The sequence below is a fragment of the Echinops telfairi genome, unplaced genomic scaffold, assembly GCF_000313985.2.
Source record: "Echinops telfairi isolate 266 unplaced genomic scaffold, ASM31398v2 ScPeMD7_70;HRSCAF=299, whole genome shotgun sequence".
NCBI lineage: Eukaryota > Metazoa > Chordata > Mammalia > Afrosoricida > Tenrecidae > Echinops > Echinops telfairi.
In genome coordinates, this window is record NW_022103968.1 from 14744795 (window position 1) to 14750498 (window position 5704).

Sequence of the window (5704 nt, forward strand, 5' to 3'; positions counted from 1 at the left end):
CCGGACCCCGGGCGCCTCGGACTCGGCCATTCTTGTAAGATTCAGTCATTCCGGAGCCGGGCTTGACCGTATAAGTATCGCGTGCCCTGAGCTTCATCTTTAAAAGGACACACTTACCAGACAGAGTCCGGTAAGAAAGGCCAAGAAGAATACCCTGAGCGGGTCAGGTCATCTGATTAGAGCCTTTGTGGCACGGTCTGTGCTGCTAACCTCAAGGTCAGCAGTTCAAGCCCCCCAGCCCCTTCTTGGGGTGAAGACGAGGCTTTCTTTCTTTTTATTTTTTTGAAGGCGAGCCTTTCTACTCCCATACAGTTACAGCTTTAGAAACCCCCAGGGGCGGTTCTACCCTGTCCTAAGAGTCGCTATGATATATATCACTCACACCCATGCTCCCTCTCACTTGAATAGACTCAGATGCACATTTCACACACAGACTTACACACTTACACACTCTGACACACAAACGCTCACAGACACACCCACACAGACTCACCTACAGATTCACACACAGACTATATATATAAAATTAGTTTGAACTGATGCAGGCGATGTGGATTTTCTAACAAAATTTCATCAGCCGTAAAACAAACACACGGCCATCAAGTTCATTCTGACCAAGGCAACCCTGCAAAGGGCTTCCTAGAGTGCATGTCTTTTTTTTAATACTGTGCATCTTGACAGGAGCAGAAAGTCTCGTCTTTCCGACAGAAAGATTAGGGATAAAGGGGGTCATCTCCCCCAAATGCCAACGCTAAATCTAAATTAGCTGCCCCGGCCACAGTAAAGGGGTTGTAGGAAGTCGGGCATCGATGGGAAAACACGTAGCGCGGAGGATGTGCCACCATACAGGGGCCCCTGAACTCAGCCAGTAAGGTGGGCCAATACCCAACCCACCCTCCAGTGATGCAGGCGGGGAATAAAGGCGGGACCTGAGGCCTCCTTTCTTGGCCTCTGGGGGTTTCCTACTCTTGGTCCCATGAATGTGGCTGCATGCTCCTGTTCAGGTATTCTTTTCTTGTGGTGTTTCGCGCTTTCCTGAAGTGGCCACCTTCAGTCTCGGGCTCACGCGTGGTGCCCGTGCGGCCTTATACACTTTCCAGAAATAGCGTGTACTTTTTGAAACGGTCATACCTGAAACTTTCCTTTCCCTCCTAAAAGTCCCTTAGATTTACAAAAGTGCTGTAGCCAAGTGACTTCTTTCGGCGTTGGGAAGCGAGACTGAGGAATCGCACCCCAGAAACCTAACATTTCGACCTGGGAGCAACCAGTGGGCTTGAACTGCTGACCTTGCGATTAGCAGTCCCTTGTGCAGGCAGGGCCACCAGGGAGCCTTACACAGGAAGTTCCAAATGGACACATGGGAAGAGGGTACAGTTCAATTTTCCAGGTGGCAGTCTCTTAGTCTGCTACCTAGGTTCGGTGCACTAAGGTCTAGACGGACACCAAAGGTACTTGCCCTGCAGAGGATCCCACCTCAGGGTGACAGAGTTGCGCTCCACAGTTTTCAGCATCTGAGCTCCCTCCACTTGCACCCTTCCCCGAACTACCCCACCTTACCCTACCTGGCTCCACCCCTTACCTTTCAGGTAGACATTGCTTCCAAGCCCCCTCTGGGAGATCTGGAACTGTCACCTTTGCAACCATTGCAGCACCGGGGGCTCCTGCTTCCTTGGTCAGCTGAGACTGGCAGGCAAGAGCAGGATCCCACGAAACCCGTAGGAGGGGCAAGTGGATCCACAGTGTAAGCACTGGGCAGTGGCTTCCTGACTCTATGACAGTGTGTTAGTCCAGCCTGGCAGACAAATTACAAGCTGGTGCATTTTAGGTTGGGTTGATACAGATTATGAGAATGCTTATTTCCTGTAAATGTTGAGTGTGTGTGTTTTGTTTTTGATGCTATAGGGTCCCTCGTAGTCAGAATCAACTCTATGGCAGTAGGTTTAAGTTCTTTGTTTTTTCTTAAAATTAGGCCAGGAGCCCTGGTAGCTTAGTGGGTTGTGCGTTGGGCTGGTAACATAAAGGTCAGCAGTTTAAAACCACTAGCCCCTCCACAGGCGAAAGATGAGGCTTTCTACTTCCTTAAAGATTTACAGTGTTGGAAACCCACAGGGGCAATTCTGCCCTCACCTCTCAGGTCACTGTCGGTGGAATGCACTAGATGGCAGGGCGTTTGTTTAGAGTTCTGGACAGGCGCCTTGAGGTTCTTGATAAGATAGCGGTTCTGCCCCACCAGGAGGAACATGTGTGTCTTTTATTGTATTCCTGGAGCAAGGAAGCAGTGGAAAAGGCAGGAGCAGTTGGGGGTGGGATGGGGTGGAGGGGGGAGAACCCAGACTCTGGAGCTGTGTGTCCTAGAGTTAGGTACCAACTCCCTACTTAGGGCACGGTATTTAATCTATTGGTGCTTTCATTTTCTCATCTGTAAAATGAAGAGAACAGTGCCGATCTATCCCTGAAGGCTGTTCCCTTCAGACATGGGAAACACTCTGGTTGTGTCTAGTTCCTACTGAGATGCAGGCAGTTCGGATTTCGTTTTCCGTGTTGTCAGAAGCAGTAGTATTTAACAAAGCAGTGGGCTAGACATTAAGATTTGGGGAGGCTTTAAGTAGAGGGCTCTTCTTTCCGATCCCATTCTTGTTGCTTGTATCCCTGCTGTGCTTGGTGACCTTAATTGTCCCTGTCCCAGCCCCCAGAAAAGCTGCAGGCATGCTCTGTTGCTGGCTACAAATTAAAACACGCTCCTTAAACAAATCCCGGCTAATTGTATCCGCTTGAACCAAGAACACACAACATGTTTATTATAATTCACATGATTTATAACAGTTAGTCATATGATTAACCACAATTATTTTCCTGGCCTAATTGTCATGCATTTATATGGCATTTTGTAGACTCATAAGGCCTTACCACCACTAATTACAGGAGGAGGGCTGCTTCCAGCAGGTTGACTTATAGAGTGGCTTGTATGCGAGGATGCTGGTCTTTGTATATCTGTGCACACAACCCAATATGTGTTTGTGCTCTGGCTCAATAGCAATAGTTACGATAATGGTTCACTCGCCTCAGCCCCAGGTTTCACGATATGCCACTTAGAGTAGAGTTGTAACAGAGCCAACATTCCCATTTCTTGTTCTCCTCTTACAATGCCTAAGAAGGAGCCCTGGTTAGGAGTTAAGCTGCCACCCACCAGGACAGCAGTTCAAAACTACCAGCCACTCTTTGGGTGAAAGCCAGGGCTTTCTACTCCAATAAAAACTTACAGTCTCAGAAACCCACAGGGGCAGTTCTGCTCTGCCCTGTAGGGTCACTGTGAGTCAGTATCGACTCAAAGGCAGTGAGTTTTGAGAGTTTACAATGCCTGTAATGGCACTTACAGAACCCTGATAGCATAATGGGTTCCATTTTGGGTTGCTAACCCGAAGGTCAACAGTTCAAACTCACCAACAGCTCTGGGGGAGAAGAATGAGGTTTCTTCTTCCATAAAGATTTACAGTTTCCGAAACCCAGTGAGGGCAATTTTATTCTCTCCTGAGTCAAAATTATTGTTAACAGTGTGTGTTATATTTGTTTTTTGAATCAACGTTATGCACGGGTGAGGAGCCCTGGTGGTGGAGTGAACTATATACTCTGACCTGTTAACCACAAGGTCAGCTGTTCAAACCCACCAGCTACTCCTTGGGTAAAAGATGACACTTTCTATTCCCATGAAGCTTTACAGTCTTGGGAACCAAAGGGGTAGTTCTACTCTGTCCTAAAGGGTCACCGTGGATCAGAGTCACCTTGATGGCAGTGAGAATATTCATGGCGGAGTGAGAATGACTTAGACCTGGTACGACTTGAGAAAGCACAGGCAGGTTTACCCTGGCCTCCCAAATGGGGGCATGGGTGAGTCGGTGGTAAGAGTTCACCTCCACCCTCAGCCCCCAAGCAGGAGATCCAGGTTTGATTCTTGGCCAATACATCTTGGCTTGCTCATGGAGCTTACGGGTACCATGATTGATGAGGATTCGGGTACCAATTAGGATTCACCGATGCTTCCAGACTAAGACAAACTAGGAAGAAAGGTCTGGTGATCCCCTTCTGAAATTCAGCCAGTGACAACCCTGGGTATCACAGCAGTCCCACTTCCAGGGTGACGTTTCGTACTGTTGTACTTGGGCTTGTCGTGAGTTTGAGGCCCACAGGGTGGTAAAATGAAAAAACTCACTACCATCGAGTTTATTCTGACTCATAGTGACTCTATAGGACAGGGTACAACTGTCCCTGTGAGTTTCTGAGACTAACTTTTCATGGGATTAGAAAGCCCCATCGTTCTCTGAGGAGCAACTGGTGGGTTTGAACTGCTGACCTTGCAGAGAGCAGCCCATTATGTAACCAACACCCTAACCACGAAGCCCCCAGAACACTGAGGCATGGTTGCCCAGGATTTTTCAATTAAACTTGATTCCATTGACTTACCCCAAATAAAAGGCATTTAGTTCTTGCTGGAATTAAAACATCTGACAGAGGTAACACATTGAACTCTTTCATAATTCCCTATGCTAAGGGGTGAATAGATTTGTTACATTATTTTCTGAAATGAAGTATTTTCTGAAATTGCAGGGGTGCAGAAACTCATTAAACTGAAATCCCATTGGACTGGGCTGGAGAAAAGAGATAGGAAGAGGAAACGGACGATGAGCTGTTTCTTACCTCTTGCCAAAGACCTCAGACTTCAGTGTAAGCCGGGTCGAATGCGTGAATTTAGCATCATTCTCCTCCCGAACCCTGCTAAAATGTCAGGAAAGATAAACCCGGAAGGACAAACAAAGCAGGAGAGCAGGTAAGCCAACACATCTTGAAAAATTGGGAAGTAGATGGATGAGGTAACTGATAGGACTGAAAGTTGAATCCTAAGGAAATGTTTGAAGACAACCATGAAGCAAACAGAACATTAAAGAATACTGTCCTGGAACATTTAAGAATGATGATGGGTCTGCAGAACACCTTGTGTTAGTCCAGGTTGACTAGAGATACAAATTCATAGACACTCATATGTGTGTAAGAGAGAACTTTATATCAAAAAGCAATTGGGTATTAAGAAAACATCCTAGCCAAGTCCAGATCAAGTCCATAAGTTCGAAATTTGCCCATATGTCTGATACCAGTCTATAAATTCATCTTCAGACTCACACAACACATGAAAGGATGCCAAATGCAGAAAGGTCACAGACCAGTGGGTAGAAAGTCTTGTGGATCCAGTGGTGGTGGAAGCATCTCCATGCTGGCATGGGTCTTTACGTGGCTCCTCCAGCTCCAGGGCTCTTGTTCCATCAGTGTGTCTCCATGTGCCTTGTCAACAGGAATGTATAGCAGAGAGCGTAAGTATGGCCTCCAGTGAGCTATTTATCTCCATCGCGCCTCCAAATGAGGTCATCAAGCTGCGACGTGATTGACAGGCTAGACTTAAACCCTTCACAAGTTGACAGGAGATTATGTAACTGCCACATACCTTATCACATGTTAGGGTGGGTTGTCTAGAGAAACAAAACTCATGTATAAGAAAGAATTTTATATCAAGAAGTCAATTTTTATCACATAATTGAGAGGCTAAGGACCAGAGAGAAACTTGGCTGCTGGCTGGTCCTTCTTTGTTCCCCACAACCCTGTAGTGAGTGACTAGATGCGAGTGGCCAGCCCTACCCTTACCCACCAAGCACCCACT